We start from the raw sequence: 21,740 nt of genomic DNA on the forward strand, positions 1-21,740 counted from the left end.
CAAAAAGAAACATTTCAACCTGTAAAATAGAAAATTTCATTTCTGACCGAGAAATACCAAAGAAGTTGATATATCACATGCCAAAATATTCTTCAGAAGAGTATGTTCCATGAAACAATATATCATGTTCCATGACTTTCAAAGTTTTGGTCTGTCATTTGAAATGTTAAAATATCTATTTACTACCTCCTATAAAAAATGCCTGCCTATAAAACAGAAAGCTGTATAGACAACCTTAAATCTCACATGTCTTACAGTGTGGAGTTGATTTTTAATCTAGTGGTCTTGCACATTTTCTATGTAATGCATCTTTGATTAATCTACCAGTTCAATGGTAAATGCCAGTAGCATTACAGGATTCCTAAATACCTATGTTTATTTCATTAATTTTCTTATAGTAACACCAGAGTGCTCCAACAGACAAGAATTTCATTGTGCTGAACTTGACACAAACACTGAATAGCAAAAGGGTTTCTCATTTTTTCGGTATAGATTTCAGCATATATTTTAACAGCAAACTTACAAAACAGAGAATATCTGAGAAAATTCAACTGATTTCACTCTTTCTTTTACCAACTCTTGGTCTCTCATAGTTTGACATTAGGATTCTTTTGTGTGTTTTCCTTCTCTAACAGCAATGTCAATCAGCAGACCCCAACTCAAGCTGCCAGCCACAGTGCTGGGATCTTGGAGCTCCATATTATGAACCCACCTGCTCCCTCGAGTTCCACGTGCCTGGTGTGGAGATCTGGAGAGAAGCTAAGTCACTTTGCAGAACCGAGGAGGGCACATTTTCTCCAACACCACAAGGATGTGTCACTGTCACATAATATGAAAGTGAGAGATGGAGACCATGGTGTTGTCTCTAGTCCTGTGACCCAAACTCTACGCTCTCTCACAATGCTCTAAGGAAAGAAAAATTGCTACACAAATATTTCCCAACATCTGTGCCTGAATATCTGAAGGGATACACCARGAAAAGTAAACAAGTGCATATTGAAACTACTGGAAAGGGGGTAGAGACACTTAGCAGAAGATTCACGGCSTAGAGCAGAGGGTCTTATATCCTGAAGGGATAAGAATTTCTAAAGAACATATCAGACAAAAAGACACAAGCAGTCAAAATCCTTTTATACAACCTCTAGCTTACTAGGAAATGACAGKTTTTTTTTGTTTTTTTTTTTTCTCCCAGATAAGAACATGGCTACATCACATTGATTCCTGCATCAATCACTTCCAGATGAAATTATTGTAATTAACTGTAATTAGGTCAGAAAATGAAAGCAGCTTCTCCAACATCTCCATTCCAGCTTGGCAGAACACAGCAGCCATCCCGCCTGCAAGAGACTTGCCCAGCCTGGGTTCGTAGTGCAGGTGCCCTGGCCTCTTCACCGAGCCTCTCAAGCCTGCCTTGCTGCTGTGTCAGGTCCTGGCAGAACGGCGAGCAGGGCAAACTCAGCTCCATCAGTGACACTTCCTTCCTCCTCAAACTCACCACTGCCTAGCCCAAAACCAGACTGCCTTCAGCCAATGCAAGTTTGAAAAATTCCAAAACATGAGACTAGTGCATAAAACCTGTCCTCAGAGATAGGAACCAGAAAACAGACCAAGAAGATTACACTGATCTTGCCTTTATTATACACCATGAGGATTTGATTCATTTATAGTATTTCTCAAGATACCTAAAATGAGTTTGTGCATCTTAAGACACACACAGGCACCCYAACACTGTCACTCCACCAAAAGCTTTCTTCACCCACAGAAGAGTCAAGATACAAATAAGATCCAAGATGACACTTACAGACTTCATTACACAGATGTATTATTACTCACAAGAATGTTTACATACAATAGTGATTGACAGTACAAAAATCCAAAGATTAGATAAAAAGATGAGTGACAGGCTCACACAAAATTTCCATAGAGAGTTGTTCAACAGAGAAAGCCCTTGTCCGTCATTTTCTGGTTTGCATGCTACAGATCATAAAGAGTTTGAAAGCAGTTGGACTGATTACTGCACATGATCAGGAATTAGGAAACAAACAACTGATTAAATTTCCCTAAAGGGAAAAGAAATTCTTATTTTTTTAATGAAATTAGCAAAAGCTTCCAAAGTGAATTTGAAAAAAACTGTAATATCCAACCACATCACTTGTGAAAATCAAAGGTAAAAAATCTGTTTACCAAATCCAGTATTCATTCTAGTAATACCAAATTTTCCAGGTACTTCTCTTTTTTTGCTGACTACTCTCTTCTTAGAAATTTTGCTAATTTTTTTAAGAAATAAGTGATGGATTCCCACTCTGATGATGGGAATTTCATGAGACAGCAGTCCACATAGAGAAATTAGCATAATAAAACTTAAGACAAAATCTTATGGAAGTAGCAGATGGTATCTATTTACAAAGCCCCTAAATACGTTGTTTAGACCCACTGACACTCCATCCTCTCACACATTTCATTCATTTCCATTTTCAAATACAGWTTATCACAAGCACCAAAACATGTGTCCAAGTTGTCTGGAAACAGAGGATACAGGATCCTAGGTGTTATGTCCTTATCATGGCTCTGGGATTCCTCTCCATTGACAAGCCTGTTTTCAGACAACCTTTCACATGTTAGGAGACATCACCTGCTGTGAGGTGGTTCTCAGTCTCAAAATCTTAATGATTTCTGTGTAAGAAATCAGTACCCACATCACTTTGTCCTCAGATTTCCGCTGAGTATAAGTACAGTATGTGCAAACTCTTCTCTTCCCTCTGCAGCAGTCTCAGTGATTTGAATATATTAGGAAGGATATCTTGTCCAAGAGAACAGTGGCCCAGTCATCCAGGTCTTTCATTTTACAATTTGGTTGCATCAGGTATCAAATTTATTAAATTTAAATCAGAATGGTTGGAAAACACCTATTTAACTAAGTACATCCTCTCGTTTGTGCTTTACAAGAATCCTTCAGGTCTTTGAATTCCAACACACAAGGCACATTTACACAATCAACAAACAGCGCTCGCCCCAGCAGACCACCTACCTATTTATTAACCCGGACCTAATGTCAGCTCACAATGGAACCTGTGCAAAGGAATTCCTGCCCTCTTCTAACATCAACTTGAAATAGAAACAGAGTCCATAAAATGAAGGCAGCGCTTTAGTCATGAACTTTTATCAATACGCTAGGGAGTGGAACTTTGAACTTGTGGCTAATTACTGATTGCCATGCTGTTCCTGCATGTAAAAAACACCATTACTTCAGCATGCACAGTGACAGCTCCAATTAATAGATAGAAAAACAATATTTGGCAGAGAAAGCATAGTAGCCAAATGTGCTAATGCATCAATCTGCTTTGGAGTTCACAAGTCTGTACTAGATATTTTTAAGCACACTACATGTTAAAAGAAAAAAAAAAGAGATACTGATAATTTAGAGCCACTGAGGATCTAGACTCCTCTTAAGATGAAACAACTAATCCTTTTTCCCCAGTTTGTGTCTGTGAATTTAACAGAGATGAGACAGAACAATTTTTGTTCTGTAGGTTAGTGCCACATCTCTCATAACAGAGGTAACACCTGGAATGGCTCTSACACACAACATACAAAGATAAAAGGCAAGTCAAAGAGTGGTTTTGGCTTCGTCCTGGAGTTATGCCATTTCTGAAACAAACTTTCTGCTTTTTTTCCTCTGTAAAGTTTTACAAACCAAATGAATAACATATCCTTCATATGCAGGGAAGACTAAATGCAGGTTTCTATAACATGAATAATGCAACTGTTTAAATCAGAAAGAGACCAGTATAGGAAAAAAAATCTCTTTTAGAAGTGTAGCACTCACTTCTATTCCTAGGAAAAAGCTGCATGGCTTGTGAAGATGATAACTGAACACAGAATAATATCATGTGTGTATTGGCAAGATGGAAAGGAAAAGAATTTGCAGAACAGACAGCTCTATGGAAAGCTCAAGGAGGAACTTCTGTATGCTAGCTGTCAATAGGAAGTCAAAAAGGCATAAACAGACCTGAAAAGAATTCCTCATAAAAGTGCCTGACTGCTGTTTTATCCAGTTCTTAACCCCCTGAAGGTAACAGATGAGTTATTCCTGAACAGATGAGTTCTCCTGAAGTTCATGTTGAGATGTGTTCTTCTGTTGTGATTTTCAGGGAGAGCTTATTGCACACCCCTCGGATGTTAGTTGGGGTGCTCTGGGCAGATGCCTCCCACAAAAAGCAGAACACTTAAAAGCTAGAGATAGCTTGGGATTTAACCAGCCTAATATTCTTCCTTCTTTCTCCTCTGCCTCCTTTTACCCCTCATTTGCCTGTAAAAATCATTCAGGCAAACATATAGGTGAAGTGATCAATTATCATCAAATGCCCCTGAAATCATTTGGTATTATGAAGGATTTTCCATTATAACCAGAAAAGTATCTGTACTGCAGTTAATGCGGTCAACATAGGAAACTTGTAGTGGGCTCTGCAGTTACCTAGGGAAAAGGTTGAGAAAATTCAGTTATTGACTTCTACTTTCTTCAGAAAAGTACTGTGCTATTGCTTAGATTCTGAGAAGAAATAGGTTACCCTTACAGGCAGGAAAAATGTCTGTAATTCAAGAGATAGGATGGGTTAAGTTTAAATTTCAGTGAAGAGGTCTTTAAAAGGGCTGAACATCAGCAGTATTTTCCTTCAMAGACACTTTAAGGGAAGATAAGGTTTAATACTACCAGTAGAAAAACACTGAGTTGATCAATAAGCAAAAAGGAATTTGAAAAATGCAAGAGGGAAAAAGAGGGAGAATTTTAAATAATATATACTTTCAAACCTTGCTAAAAAAAAGAAATTAATCCAAAATTTTGAGCTGGTTCCCCTTCTTCAAACATTTGCTGGATATACTTGTCTTTTTATTAAAAAAAAAAAAAAATCTAATGTATCTTCTTATTCTGCTTGACAGTCCTCTATTCACAGAGCTACTAATAAAACATACTATTATATTTTTAACTTTCCTCACTAATTTGGCACTACTAATCCTAMTGAAGATCTCCTACTAACAACCTCGGTATGTGTATAGCTATCCAGGTTTTTGAGTTTCCATAAAAAGAGATTGTCAGCAACACACCTCCCGGTCCCTACCTAAAAAGGCCCAGTATTTCCAACGTTAAATTCCTAAGATATTTACTGAACATGAGTGCCATCTCAGAGAGACATCTGATCATGATTCTGAGTTGTCAAATGTCAGGTTAGTCTGTTGAAAAATACTAGGTTACAACTATATATTTCCGAGGGAAAAAAAAAATGGGATTGATAATACAAAATAAAACCAAGTCAATTAAGTCTTGAAAATAGATACCCTCTTCATGACTCAAAAACTTACAAATCAAGATTGACAAATCTTAAAATGTAATGTATAGTTTATCCATTATCTACGAAGCCTGATGCAGGAACTGCTGCTGGAATTCTACAGCCATATTCCTTTAAACTACATAATCAGAATAATTCCTGTGGCATTAGTAACCACCTCCTATGAAGGAAGAAAAAAAATATGATCAAAATTCCTGCACCCTATTCTCTTGAAAAAGAAAACTAAAAATACCAAACGCATGCACTATTATATCTCAACAGGAAATCCATCTGGAAAGTCTTACCTTCCAGATGCTTTCCCCTAGTATCTCATTGTCCTGCTAATCTTTGCAGCTACCCCTGGGAGGAAAACAAAACACTGCACAATTTACTGTCAGGCTAGAACTTTGAGGGAATAACAATACCCTAGAACTATACCCTAGAGAAATATACCTTAGATCACAGTCAGTTTCACATTACAACTGTAAAAAAAAAGAAAAAAAAATCTTCTATTTTTTTTAGAAAAAAAAGATTTGGATACATTTTTTGGCATTTGATATGTATCACAATGAATAATGGTAATAAATAATAAAAAGCATCTTACATGGACAAAATAATAAAGTACATTTGCAAAAACAAATGACAAACCTCCCAGAAAGCCATTAATGCAGTAAAAATTTCAGTCTATTATTATTTTATAGCCTAAAAGTGTGATGTAAAGTAAAACTGGACCTGACAACATAGTTGGCTTAGAAAAATCCACAAATTGTTCTCCTCAAACTTCATTAGGGTAACAGAGTTCCTTTTAACCAGAAAGTCACCTATACGCCAACAAGCCTCCCAAGCCCGTCAGGGAAGCAAGTGAAAGTCCTTCTATAACGTTACAGGGCTTTGAGGTAGATCTCCAAACGAAATCCTTTTAACTGGCAAGACAGCCGTGCTCAGGCACATGAAATGCTTGAGCTTCAAGCAGCTCAGCCCTCTGTTTGGACCCCTCTTGTTTCCTCTGCTGGAGCTGCACGGCTAGACACACTCCTGCCTGTTGCTATTTCAACAGTCTGAAGCAGCGTTGCTGGCACAGAAAGAATCCTTCCAACAAAGTAACACAGTTCTCAGAAAAAAAAAAAAAAAAAAAAACACAGGCTAAGTACCTAACAAATGACGAGTATTACTGTTATCAACTTGTTTTCTTTATTTCCCACCCCACCAGGTGATTGAATTTATACAACTCCTCTTTCCAATGTTAAGGAGCATTATAGCATTACAAACCAGTAAATAGCTGATTTCAAATATAAATCAAGTATGTTATTGCACTTTATAAACATAAAAGGTTACTTGGTGAATAAAGGAGAAAAAAAAACAGCATTCATTTTTCATAGGTTTTCATTTTCCTTTACTGTTTTACTATTTCCCCATGCTCATGAAAACTTTCTGGAGACAGCAGAATGCAATCTGCAGAATGTACTCAGCCCCAGTATGTGTTTTTCTGTGCACTTCACAGCATCTTCATCCTACTTTTTAAACCTATAAGCTACTGAAAATGCAAAAGTCTTCACAGCTATAAGCCTTCCAAAAGGAGTTAGAGCAGTAAGATTTTATACGTTTTCACCCTATTAGGCTAGGAGTATATTTCAATCTATAGGTACTAACTAAGCACCCAACGGCCACTTTAGTGTTGCCTTGGATTTTACTCCAGAATTTCCCAAGACTGGCTCTCATCTTTTGACAGTTCCTTATCATTTTAGCCTCCTCCCCACATGGCCAAACCATTTACCCAATTCAAATAAGAGCAGTCCTCTAATTGCATCACATTAGCACAGCCATTTAAGACTTCCTCTATGGTATAAATAGGAGCACTACTTACAAAAGATTAGGGAGCATTTCCAGAGCATACTGTAGCTTGATTTTTTCCAGTCTTAAATGTTACCTAAAAATCTCCTTACCCCACTAGAATAAATAAGTAGAATCATTGGAGCAAGTGCACACAACAAAATAAAAATAGGTATCTCAAGCTCCTTTTAATCTCCCGTATTTGGAGCACTACATACATGTGTTTCAAGAAGTGAAGCATGCTCAGAACACATGCTCAGAAAACTACTCCAAGTCACTATGAATTCCTTTTTACATCATCCACTTTTTCTCCAGATACAGGAAAGATTTAATTTCTCATTCATAGCTGCAAAATATAGCAAGTATATCTTAAATCTTAAAAATAAAACCATTTGAGTTGTCACAACATGACCATAATCTTAAAAGTGTCTTAACTGAAAAACATTTTCCCTTCCTCCTTTATATGTAGTGTTCAGATAACTCAAAAGACAGAATGTACATCCTCAAAACTTTACAGAAAGAAAGGCTAGAGCTCTAGCTTGTACAAAGAACAAGCAAAAATAATCCCTTTCTTACATTATAAGTACCAGCTATAAATTTAGTGATGGTTTATTGCAGTAAAGCTAGAGAAGACAGGTTCATTTGCTGTGGTAACATTTACAACAGAAGCATTTCTATCTGCTATATAGCATCACCCTTCTCTCCAGTGAGAAAGAACTACTTGCATTTCTCACCACCGTTATTTTCTCTCATAGTTTTTCTAGAGGTCTTTGTTCATAAACTGTTTGTCAAAATGCACGCGCACACAGCACCAGGCTAAGAGGAGATGAGAGGCAGATGCTTTTACGTGCCAGTGGGCGGGATGGAAAAGAAGCTGGGGAAGCAGCTTTTGCATCCAATCCATTATAGTTATTCTCCTTTTAACCATCTAACAGCAACTCGCAGATTCACCCGAAACACATTAAATCCTGTGAACTTAGGAAATGATGCATTATTGAAGTCACAGCAGGGAAGCCAACTCTGTTTAGGGAACATAAAAGACTAGCTCTAGAACAACTTTTTTATTACAAGGTTATGGATAAAAAACAAAGGAGACATTTTAATACAGTGAGAAGATGCACAGTCACAGGAGAAGCACAGTGGAAACACTCAGCACCAAAGAAAAACTCCTTTCAGATAGATTTCCTATCTCCAAAAAAAAAAAAAAAAAACAAAATAGATCAGCAATGCCTTAATCTCTCAACCTCCTGCCCAGTGTGTTAGCTTTCTCACACACATTGCTCTCTTAAGCTTTTTAAGTGTATGCTCTTAGAATAACCTACCTGTCTGAGATCTGAAGCACACTTCCATCCTCTATAGATCCTATCTCTGCAACATTTGCTACTCTAAAAAATGAGAGTACAGTAAATTTAAAGGTTGAGGGAAAAAAATCCAGTGCTCTGATTTGTTCATTTTCAGATTGCTTATGCGAGTATTGGTCTTCAGTGATTGCATTTGTTTAAAGTACACTTAGTTGGAAATTCTACCAACATACATTYACATATGCTAACTAGACATGTATATAGGGCAGGCACAATACATGAATATATTATTTGTGTTCCATTATAACAAAGCACAAAAAGGAAGAAGACACTTGGATGCAATATCTTAATGGGACAATGTGAGCAGAAAGCCCTTATCTAACTCCATCTAAGCTACTGAAGGTGAAATCAGAGGTGAAATGTATACAGCAAGGATGACTAAATTTATAAATGGCCCCAAATTATTTGTTTTATTACAGGAATACAAGTGACTACAATCATACTGAAAAGGCTGTTACGAAATCTCTTCAGCGATAAAGCTTTCTGTTGAAGAGGACAAATAAAAACAAGTGCATAAATCTCAAGGATATGTGGCTTAGGGCCATTATCCCTGAGGATTACAGAATATTTTAGTATCCTACCTCTCTTTTTAGTACCTTCATCTTTGTTTTAATATCACAGTGATTACCACTACTGCTATCTAAAGACTAGGGCCACTGTAGTTCTGAATGGTAAACAGAGAAACCCTTTCASGTGTCAACACAGAGTCTAGGGTAGATTTAAAGGTGCACACAGTAACCTTAAGGTAAGGGTCAGTTTTTAATGAGTCCTGACAGTGTTGCCCAACTGCATAATGCTTTAATTATTGAGCATTATATTGCCAATTATAGACTGTAGTTGACAGGCATCACCAAAGACCATGGTCTTGCCATGCTATACACAGTGCAAGTATTGTACCTGTTCTAAGGTACTTAGACAATCTAGAGGTTATATTAGGCATAGCAAGTGGCTAACACACAAAAATGAAGGTGAAGCATAGAGGAAATAAGGCAGATATAGCAAGGAGTGGCCACTGCACATTTGGAGAGGCAACAAGGGARCAATTTCGCTCACATAATGCTCATTTCAACAAGGACACTCATACACAGTACAGCGTGTAATCATTCCGCAGTCCAGCTCAAAATTAAGACTAGATAGAGTTAAAGGGATTAAGTCAAGTTACATGTAATAAAATCAGGATTTTAACTCTGGACTCCAGATAAAATGATAAATTTATGCTCCATAGAGCTTTATACAGCTAACAAAAAAGTTCCCCCAAATAACCCATATGTGACATTTTGCCACCTCTCTGTTGAAATTAAATACATCATTACACAAGCAAATAAATCTCTCAGTTTATAAGAACACTTTTCAGAATATGCTTTGATGCATAAATATTAATAATAAAAAAAAGCTYACTATCAAATTTTGGACTCAATGGAATCTCTCATGCCCAGATACACATATGACACATTCAATCCAAAATGTGGATCAAAACTTGACTAATGCAAAAACGTAGCTCCTGAGGGAATGGTGGGGCCTAACGACTAGAAGCAACAAAAAAGGTGAAGGCCAGAAAAAAATGTTCTAATCTAAAAACCATAACCCACTAGTACAAGAACTTGAATACTAAATGAACTCTTTTGTGTTTATAAAATGCTCTTCATCCTGACTGCTAAGCCACTATCCCCCTTAATGATGGGGGAAAAAAAAAAMTGGTTTAAAATCTTCAGTGCTAAATTTCTGCCTCAAAATTATGGTACTTTTCAGTAAGACGGTTGCTGACTCAAGTAAAAAGCTTAGCAAAGCTGGCTGGTAATTAAGAGATTTCATTTACAACACAATTTCCTATTTGTACAGGGGAAAAATGCTTTTTAAGACATGAAATTTCCTATAATACTGAAAAGAAGCATGTAGATATAATACCATCTAAGTCTTTCCTTTGCATCCTGAAGCAAGCCATCCCTTSTTATGATTAGTGAATATGTGCTCGAAGACAGAAAGTTATCCAAGGCAAAACATAACAGCCAATGGAAYCAAGGAAAATAGTTCTTAGAATTTTTTTAAGATCACACATTCAATTCTTGTTGCAAAAATAATATCAGTGAGAGTCATGCCTTTACATTCTAATACAGTTGGATCAGGCCTCCCCTGCCTTGCAATATGCCTAACAAAATTTCCTAAATGGTATTTATAGGAAACTAAACCTGAACCAGTTAGTACTTTTTCCCTACCCCCTTCAAAACAGTGATTTCATTTTATCAGTCCCAGAATGTTTAATACATACACAAGAATAAACAGATAGGAAAATGACAGTATAAATCTGCATTCCTTAGTCAATCAAGAATGAAGAACCTATTRTTCATTCTCAACAATTATAGAGAGGTTAAAAATTTTTGAAAAAAGGATTTTGACTGTGTTCTATTCCATACACATCTTTACCTCAAAGGTAGATTTTCCTAATTGACTCTRAATATTCAAAGATTCTTGCTTTATTACACACAAGCATTGGACAGTTAGACATGCCAGTGTTTTTAATCGGCTTGTCACAAAACTTCTTCCTCAGATTTGTAGTTTGAGAACGGCAAGCAATTCTGAATAAACAGTGCCAAGCTCGGATAGTGGCTCTTTCCTTTACTGGAGTATTCGGTGTTTTTAAAGAAATAAACACGCCTAAAAATTCAAATTTTCAGTCTACCTGCTAGCTACAAACATATAGGGAGAGCAAAAACAAAACAAGACAAAAACCTCGGCAGATATGACAGCACATTGGGCATTCAGTGATGCTCTGAGAGATGTATTAAAGGCATGCACCACTCCCACTAAACATTCTGCATTCTAGACGTAGCAAGCAATCTCTGATACACTTCTCTGCCGGCCCTTGGTGAAGCAGCTTCCAGAATACAGATCTGGGTCTGCATCCGAAACCTGCTCCCGAGCCGCAGAAGTGCAGCAACACCCAACATCTCCGTATCTGTGCTCTGCCAGCAAAACAAGTTCAAAATGCTTAAAAATCCCTCACTTTTCTCACCAAGTATAAGCTATGACAAGAACATCTTAAGAAGTAGTGCTATATGAAAGCAAAAACTACTTAGCAGTTTTCTGGTGCATTTCATCTTTCAAAATGCTGCAAATGGTAACTTGCCATAACCATTGTTCAGGGGAAAGAAAGCAAGAAAAGAAGATGTAGAACTTGGCTGCAAAATGGATTGATGGCTTTCACTTTTTCACTTTCCTATGCTGCAGTCTCATTCTTATCTTAGTGATATGTCAAAGCAGATTCTGCTGTATTAGAACACCAAAGAAATACTACATTATTGTATAGTGTGAGATACTGGTAGACCTGGGTTGCTTTCAAGTCTCCCAACTGAAAATCATGTTGTTTTCCTTAAATTAACATTCCACACTGCCACGTAGGAAAAGCTTTTATACCCTTATTGAGAATAAAGGATTTTCACTTGCAATTTCCATTACAGCCGTTCCAGAAGCACATATGCCTGGCAGAATCAAGATGCTAGATACAAAGCTGTAATTTGTGCAAGTCTGTCCATTACATGCCCTGCTGAATTCCATTTGCTTTGTTTAGGTTGCTTTGTGGCTCTTTAACCACAGCTAATGGGACAGTCTTATGCAAAAAGATTTATCCTGAAGCATTATCTGCTACACTTGTGCTTCCCTGGGATTTCCAGTACTACTAACATAGACCAGTGCTGGGGTCCCTACTAAAAACCCCTATGCCATCCAGAAACATCACTGTATCACTGCATGTTCACCAATATCCCACCACAGCCAACACTCATAACTCATGGATAGAATGGCACTCTCAAAGAGCAGGATACCAACAGATCTTCATCTCTCTTAGCTAGTACCTCACTCCACTATAAGGAGCAACGATTTTAGTACTCATAGAGGAAAAAAAATGAAAAGAGAGAGAGAGAATGGTAAAGATTTCACTATTCAAAATTCAGATCTATTAAAGCACCAGCTTGAAATCCCATAGCACAGGCTCACCTCCATTTTGAACCACCACCTTAAATATACAGGCTTGATGAGATGGAGAAAGGAGACAGATGGCAGCTAAGAGGAAGAAGCACTGATCTCATGTTCTTCCATGTTCAGCTTAGCTTAACAGGCTTGGTTATTAGAGGGACTTTACATTGAGCTACTTCAATAAACTCCGGTGGAGGTACAATAGCATTGAGCATGGTAGCTAGGCCTACATTTGTCAGGAAAAACCTAACTGAAAACATTAAAGGGTATCATATAAGAGCAGAGAGGATTCCAAATTGATTCTAAGATAACTTGAACAATTAGAGAATTATTTCTCAATAAGATCCGCACTTCCAATAGGTCCTGAAAAATAGGTGTTTCTCACCTCTTCATAACATTATCTCTGGCCTGCTAGAATACAACTATAAGTCAYGAAAGTTTCATCAGAAATTCTACATTTCTCTGTTTAATCAAAGATACTAAGCCCTAAAACAACTGCTTTACTGGACTCAAAACAGATCAGGCAGAACCAGTTCTCAGTGATCAAAAATGTTACAGCACGAAGTCAGAAATGCATGGTGAATACAGCCAAAGAAAAAGACAGGAAAACGCAAGGGGACCTGGATTTCTTGCTATCTGTGATGAATGACTTGGTTCCTGCCATGTTAGATTCATTTCACTTTCATAAATTACCATCACACACCAAGCCAGGTGCAGTGGTATCTGTCTACATCCTACAAAAGGTTTCTATTTGGTTAGTCCAAAGAATGGGTTTTACAGACTATTGTAACATTTCATTTTAGCATTTTCAAGTCAAATATAAAAAATGTATTTAAAATACCACACCAATTAAAAAAACATAGCCTGGCAGAGAAATACAGTTAAACCCAGTCATGTCTCAGAGGATTTTTTCAATATTGATCCCTGCTGTTGCTGCCAATGGATCACAATATGGGAATACAGCTTTTATCTTTTCCACAGACATTTAAACAAATTCAGTAACAAATAAGTCGGTGATATGATAATGATCAGTTGAGAAAATATCTAAAATTGAGATTAAAACTCAAATATATATAAAAAAAAAAACCAAAAAGCACGTATCAGTTTTCAAACACTTCACCACTCTCTTATCTCCACATTTTGTAAGCTCTTTGGGGCACAAATAGATTCTCACTTTGGGAATTTCTGACAGCCCAGCTATGCTGGCTGATCGTGTGAAAAGTGACTGTTGATTGACATAACTTGGCTAGCAGAGGCTGCCACAATAGTCACAACTATACTGGCAAAAAAAATGGTGCTTTTATTTGAATTGCTTCCATCTTTTGTGGAAGTTTATTGGTACGAAMGTGCTGCTGTGTAGGAAGAGTTTCAGCCACACATCACTGTTCATACCGCTGCTTTATAAGAGCATTCGTATTCCAATGAAGTACCCTAAAGGTACACAGACTCTATATATTTGTGCTTCACCCAGCATGAAGGAAACCCTCTCTCAACTTGGGCCCCTAGGCATTTTAGTAACATGAATAAATAACTGCTTTCTATACTACATTTGCAATTCCACTATTCCAACCAGAAAAGCCAAGATGTTTTCCCAAATCACATTACCTTCATACATGGCAACTTATAATATGAAAGCCTAGGAAAAAAGAAAAGAAAAAAGCCAAGCTCAAGCCTTTCTCAACACAGCAGTGTCCTACACAMGACAAATCCAAAACCCCACTAGAAAATTCACTGTGATACAAAAATAATTATTTCAGAGGATTCTTGATACTAACTGCAAGTCCAGAATTCTTTCTTACTGATGTAAAACACATTCTGTTTAAGTCTGAGAGAGGAAAGGTGGAGAGCCTCACATATGGAAAACACAAAGAGATTTATGACAGAAAGGAAGGACACTTGAAAACCTTGTTTTGTATAATACTACACTGGCTTCAGACATATGCTGAATATGGATTTCCCCCAGGGATGTTTCTCCTCTCTATTTCTCCCCATCCTACTCTTAACACTTTTGTCCAGCAGCACAGCAGGATGCAAACCACATGACACACAATAGCCTTCTAGTCAGATAAATGCTATGCCTGACCCTGTCTATCACTGGTCAGAAATGATATAAAATACCATCAATAAAGTGCAGCRTTTTTTCATTAGGGTATGTCTATGATTCAGCACAGGCTTTGGTCTTCTTAAAGCCTGCTTATGATGACTTCTGCTACATTTGTGGAGTAAATGCTAGTCGCCTGTGCCAGTTTCACTCTTCACATTCTTACCACCTGAGTATAGATAAACAGCATATATTTAATAATAATAAAAAAAAGCCCTACAGCTATTAATGACTAGGAAAAAACCTACAGCTATTAATGACCAGGATATCCTTAAAGTGTTCTCCTTTTCCTTCTTATTTAGCAGTTGTATCTCTTTCCTATCCTTTATAAGTAAAACACACTCATTTCTCCCTTTGGTCATTGCACAGCCTCTAAATTAAAGAACATCAGTAAATTTTACTCTGATGGGTTTATTTTTTCAGTTATCTATTTACTGATTASCTTTTTAATATTCATAGCATTTATTAGATTTAACGTGAATATATGTTTTGTATACTACCATATAAAAAATGTTATCTACTGAATACATGAATTTGAACAAGTTGCATCATTTAAGGCACTAATATATTAAGCAACAGCTCTTGCTAAAGACTTTGGTGTTTTCGCACACCTAAAGAACAAGGCAGTGATACGATGCAATTTGATACACTTCAGGTGCCAGGTACGAACACTGACAATGAGAGTAGGGGACACTGGCAAGTATGTAAAATCTCAGATACCTCATCTAACTATCCTAGCAGAGCATGCAAAAGCAGTAAGACTCTCAGTACAAGCAATAGACTTGTATAGTCTACAGTAGTACAAAGTTTAAAGTGGATGAGTACATTGCAGTGGAAAACTGTGCCAGGTCCTCTGCTATCCAAACGAGCTGGAAACGTAGCTGATTAGATAGCTATATCTAAGATATTTTCAGCTTCTACTTAATTATTTTTGCTGTCTGAGCTAGTGGTACAGACCAAGTTATTTTATCTTTTCCTCTGCATTCTGCCTAGCAATCTCACCACCCTGGTATAAAATCAGCAACCAAGTAGAAAACCCTCACTTTCCCTCTTATCGCCAGTGGCTTCATCAGACACTATCAAGTCCCATTTTGTGGGACCTCAACATCAGTATTGATTTCTTCTCCTCTTCCTTCAGTTGTAGCATCCCATACTTTGTCAATATCTCACTGAAAAACATTGAAGGCTAAAAGCTTCCACTGCTCAGTTTTTTGCTTTGTGTAAGTTCACATCAATACAGGAAAAGGTTGCAAATTTCTCAGTTCTTAACCACTTATGGCATCATCACCTCCTGACTTCTACTGCTTGGAAGAGTCACTGAAGATTAACTGACTTTTCATAAAAACAGGTGACACTAAAAAGCTCTAGAAGACCAAAATCAATGTCAGAAGTTATAAAATATTCCATTTATAACAGCAGTAGGACTACACATTACAGAGACCTTATGCTTTAATGTTCCTATTGTTAGCCTTGGAAAAACAACATCTTACTGTATGGTATATCCAACACTGATGAATATGCAGACAAATTTTACACTTTTAAAGATGTAGGAACCATCCCCATCCTGTTTAAGAATTATTAAATATGCCAATACTTTATCATAGAAGAGGCGTCTTACTGTAGAAACAGGAAGACTGGAAAAAAAAATGAGACAACGGAAAATAAGCTTAACTTTGGCTTGCTGAGCCTCACAGTTAATATCAATTCATTTCTTATAGTATCTTAGAATGTTACAACTCCTTTCTGTTTTAAAAAAAGATGAAACCCAAGATCCGTAGGAATAACACAACTTAAAAAGCATATATTTGAGGACTTGGTAACACTAGAATGATTGATTTTCCTWTTTTATTTCCAACCAGTGGCATACTTTATAGTAGCTTCAGCCTGAAAAACATGGAATCAAGCAAATTCATACATTGATGCCTGGTAATTTCTGAGCATAAGCATCCATCTGCAGTATTAATTAGCAGTAGCATTAACTGAAGGCAAAAGGGAAAACAATCACCAAGGGAATTTAGTGCTAAGGCAACTGAGATGCAGGGCACAGCAGAAAGTCAGGGAAAATAGGACAGTAAAACCTGGCCAGTATTGTGGACAATCCTGATCCCAAAGAGCTTTGAAGACCATTTAAAAACTTCTTCTYATCTGCATGGTTCACCCTCCTGTATTCCACAATTCAGTGACACCATTTCTTTTTTTTCCCCTGCAAGGTGAGATGCATTATTTTCTTCAGTAAGAGTCATTCCCTAATCACTAAACAAGTCCATATGTCTTTCTGGAAATTTTAAGAAAATWAAGAAAATTAAGAGGCTCCTTTTTTTTCCTTTTGAAGAGAAGTTTCATTCCGATATAAATTACAGAGCACTACTTTCAGTACTGAAAAATAAGCAAGAAAATTCAACTCTTGAAAATGTAATTTTTAAATACATGGATCATTATTCAGCTGAATGTAACTGAATCAAAAATACAGGAACTGGTTGGACACTTCTCTCTAAAATCTCACAATTCCTTTCCTTCTTTACTTCTCTGCCTCTCTCTCGACTCCCAATTCCTTAATTTTTCTCATTTGTATTTAAATAAATGTTCAATATGTTCTAATTCTCTCCTACTCATAAGTCTTAGCTGTCAAACATCTTCCAGGATAAAAAATCTTAAAAGTAATGATACAATCAAAATGATGGTATTCTGCACACAAATATCACACTCTCAGATTAAACTTTGGAGGGACTACTGAAAGCTGTAACTTAAAGTGACAACTCAAACTTCACTGGTAGCTAAGCCAGAAAAAAAAAAATCTGGCAGAGGAAAGTTGGATTGCTTAAAAATGTTTTTGCAAAATGTAAGTTTTAATTTTAAAGTGTATTAGTTTCCGGATGTGACTGTAGGTGTAAACTGATTTGAGTCTTGTCTTTCTGAAAGCTACAGTTCTGATGCCAACACTGCTACTTACAGCTCTCCCAACAGATAATAAATACAGTTTTGTCATTTTCCACAGATAACTGGCAAAATAGTAAGACCAGCCACTGTTAATTGATGAGGTTCTTGAACAGCTGCACCTCAGAAAACTGTGTGCACAGCCTACACAGGGTCTGCATTAATCTGTGCAACATTAGCCTTCTATACTCAGTGACATTAAGTGAGTATAGAAATGGAGTCATACGGAGAAATAGAAATCTGTCTATACCTGTCAATACCAGGTACCTATACCTGTCAATATCCAAAAATGCTTAGGAGAAACATAGAGTGGAACCTATCTCATCACTGGTCAAGAAAGAAGTAGTTGCCACCTCTGGTTTTAACAAACCATCTATTCTCTTATACTATTTTTAAGTAAACCAAAAGTCTATGTAGAGGTTGATGAGGAACCTATGTAGAGGCTGATGAGGTTTTGGGTACTACAGCTAGTGGTGTTACATCGGAACCGGTCTAAACTATAAATTAAAGTAGGTAATGAAACTGAATCAAGGGACACCAAAAGCAGTTAGAAAACCCTACAAGGTAGAAAGCAAACCCATATCTTTRGACAATACAGGATAACAGACAACGACTGTATATTAAAGCTAGCACTCACTGCAAAGAGAAAGAAGGTGAAAGTGTAAAAACTGCATGAACTTGAACATACACTTCCTTTACAAAACTACTTCTCAGTAAGCTTGCTAGCCACAGAACTAGGCAAATAATCATTTTGGCACAGCTTCATGGAGACAAACTCATGAAAAATTAACATCTGTAAACTAGGTACAATCATGTGCTCATGTGCATCTCAACTCAACCCACCATAATGTTATCAGCACGCATATGTTGGAAGAAAAATGGGCATATCAGAAAATTCATGCTCTTAAAATGGATTTTTTGTACATTYTAATGCAGATGAAAAAAAAAAGATGTTTAATTTTAGCTGGGCTGTCGAGGGCTCATGAACACAGGCTTTCATACAGGCCTAGTATAGGTAGGTATTCAAAGAAAAAGAAAAGCAACAAGAGAAACTCAATAGGAGTGTTGCACATGGACAAGCTCAGCATTTATTACGATGAATTTCTAGTATTTCTAGTGAGATTATGAATTTTTATCCCTTATTAGCCTTCAGTTTACAAGTATCATGGAAAAAAATGGCTTTTTTTGATGWTTCTCTGTGCGTATGTGGGGTTTTTTGTTTGTTTCAGATGCTTCTTATAAGGGCACACAAAAATCAGACAGAAAATAAGCAAAGAGACTATTCTAGCACGGATCTATTGACTGTTATGGATTTATTCAAGTATTCACAAAAATAAATAAATAAATACACATCTCAATAGTCACACAACTAATAGTTTGGATGGAGGACTGTTCTTTAAAGCCAATACACTTAAGAACACTTCACTTTAGCAAATTAAGTGTACATGTGCTTTAACAATTTCCTGAAATATTCAGCAGGAATACTACATTGGCTAATAAATAGTCCTACTCACTGAAATTTCTGTAGATTGGGCCTTTGACAGTTCTTAGTGTTGCCAAAAGAGATATATCTGTAACCAGCTCTGTATTTTGTCTACCTGAGGTCCACACTTGGGAATTCCTATAGATTCAACAGTTGGTACTGGGGATCTAACATATTAGTATGAAATATTATTTTTAGTGAAACTTCAAAAAAAAAAATCCAGTGCAAACTTCTCCACATCTGAAGACTCATCTTCTTTCACCTCAACAGAGGAGGGAGGGGAGTTGCCATGCACATTTCACCTTACAAAAAATAAGTCCTGCAAAATATTGGCCTCAAAATATCTCCGAGTTATTCTTCTTTCAGCAGGAATTGAGAAGAGTGTACGGACTTTGAGAAGAAAAGATGCAATGCAAAACACATCAAAAATTGTGGGAATTAAGTGTCAAGAGGATGGAGAAAAAGAACCTGCTGCCAGAGTGGATAATTAAAAAACAAACAAAAAGAACCTACCAATCCAATTATCCATCAGAGACTGTGCAGTTACTGAGGCTTCTACATGATTTGCAGCCTTGCTGATCAAGGGCCGTCACAGGACACCTAAGCAATAAGAATTTCACATTTCAAACTTGGAACACTTATCAGCAATTTGCAGTTTTCAAGAAGCCTAGGGAGACCTTTTCCACCTTAGTCATTTGTCCACTTGGAGAAAACAACAGTGAGATTTTTGTTTGTTTCTTCCTTTAAATAAAGCACTTAGTGAACCGCCTTGTYAACCTATTTCCATATGCAGCAAGGAAAAGAATGACTTTGTTAAAATATTCCTCCTGCCCTTTGAACATGCAATCTAATGATGGAGCATAATAAGTAATAAGATGAGCAAGGAAGCCCACATTTCACAGATTTTTTTACATTAGTCTGCATATTTCACTGCTAGGTGAGAGGAGGAAAAAAAAAAATAGTCCCCTAGTCTACCTTTGCAGTAGAAAGCTAAAGAACATGTATCAATTCACTAAGCTGTCTTTTTGTGTGAAGTAACAAGCTAGCATTTTTTCCCTCTTTCTTTTTTCTTCCTTTAAGTTGAAGGCGTAGCGACTTACAGAAACTGCAGGGAAACTAGGCAGCCTTTCAATTCATTTATCCAATTTCCTGCTGCTCCTATTTCTGAGCAAGTAAMATAATAAATGTTGTAGAGAAAATTAATCTGTATTCAGAAGATTTCATTAAATAAGAAGTGCCAACCTGTTGGCAACTGCCAACTCTGGTTTTAACACAGCACTTTGTTTAGCCCGGCACTTTCTCTCCCTTCTGTCACCGAAATGGCATAAGGAAAGCGAACCGTTTTTAGATGACAATTGATTTATTGGCATTTCCATCCCAGCACCTATGCATTCCAGAATATAGGAGGGAAAGTCAGAACTGGGAACACGTTTCATGCGGTAATTTCAAAAGTGCTATATAAAAATAATGAAAGACGCTGAAGTAGGCAGTAGCAATCCCCTTCTTGCAGGAGGAAGGAAGGAAGATGCCCAGGTGAAAACACACGTGAAAATCGCATGTCCGAGGCTCCGCAAGGCGGGGGGACCACTTGCTTCCCTCGGACAAACCCGGTCTCAGGGGGAGCGCCGGGCGCCCCTCCGAAAGGCAGTTACATAAGGCGCTGCCAAACTTGGTGTCACCGCCGCGGCGGCAGCAAGTTGCTCTCCCCCGGGCACACGCCGAGCCCGCGCTAACGATCCCAACGGCGCGGGGATGGAGCAGCCCGGCAGTGCCCAGCAGAACAGCCCGCGCGGGGTCCCGGGCTCCCTGCTAAGCGGCAGCTTCGCCCTGACCGGGCGGACCTGCCCCCTCGCAGCCAGCGACCGTTAGGAGCGACCGTTAGGCGCGACCGTTAGGCGCACCCCGCGGCCGGGGGCTCCCGCCGGGCGGGCGGCCACGCTCCCCTCGCGCCAGCTGGGGGTGGGCGCAAGGAAAAAGCCTCTTTGTGCCGGCGGCGCCACATCCGCGCCCGAGCATCCGCTCCGCACCCCGCGGGGGAACTAACCCCGGGGGGCAAAGCGGCAACCCCCGCCCCCGCGCGCGCGGCGCCCCCGCCCGCCGCGAGGCACTCGCCGCGTGTCCCCGGCGCCCCCAAGCCCCTTACCTTGGTGGCGGGGCGGCCGGGCGCCTCCCGGGCCGCCGAGGCGAGCGCGCGGGCAGCGGCGGGGCGCCCCGCTGCGCGCCCGCCTCGCTCCTTCCCGCTGCTCGGCTCCGGGCGAGCGGCTCCAGCTCCGTGCCCGCGGCCCCGCGCTCCGGAGGCGGCTCCACTCTCCGCGGGATGAGCGGCTTCCCGCGGCGGGAGCAGGAGGAGGGAGAGCGGCGGCGAGGTCCCCGCTCTTCCCGGGATGCGCCGCCGAGGTGGCTCCGAGCTGCGGGCTGCCGCCGCCGCCGCCTCTTCCCGCCCGCCCCTCTCGCTCCTCAGGGCCTGCCCGCTCCGCGCTCTCGTAGGGGGCAGCCCGGCGGTCCCGCCGCTCCGTCCCCGTGCCGCTCGTCTCCCCGCCCCTCTCCGCCGCGCCGCGCACAGGCCCCGCCAGCGGCCGGGAGGAGCCGGGGGCGAGGGGGGGGTTCCGGCCCGGCCTCCTGCCCCCTCCGCCGGGCCTGGCACACGCGCTCCGCGGGGAGAGGAGGCCCTGCCCCGGCCTGGCAGGCGGCGAGCGGCGCCGCGAAGGTCAGCGGCACCGCGCAGCCGGGCACGGCGA

The 21,740-nt window shown here is 39.2% G+C and overlaps 1 protein-coding gene across 1 annotated transcript in view; it reads right to left on the reverse strand.

The window, feature by feature from the left end:
• Positions 1-21,197, reverse strand: part of LARGE1 (LARGE xylosyl- and glucuronyltransferase 1) — a 260,231-nt gene extending 239,034 nt beyond the window's left edge. The window contains exons 1-2 of the mRNA XM_026052233.1: positions 21,146-21,197; positions 19,516-19,602 (exon numbers count right to left, since the gene is read on the reverse strand). The gene's annotated coding sequence lies outside the window, so the exon portion shown is untranslated. The remainder of the gene's footprint in view (positions 1-19,515; positions 19,603-21,145) is intronic.
• Positions 21,198-21,740: the final 543 nt, after the last annotated feature.

Source organism: Nothoprocta perdicaria, unplaced genomic scaffold (genome assembly GCF_003342845.1).
Source record: "Nothoprocta perdicaria isolate Ctin4 unplaced genomic scaffold, notPer1 scaffold_86, whole genome shotgun sequence".
Classification (NCBI taxonomy): domain Eukaryota; kingdom Metazoa; phylum Chordata; class Aves; order Tinamiformes; family Tinamidae; genus Nothoprocta; species Nothoprocta perdicaria.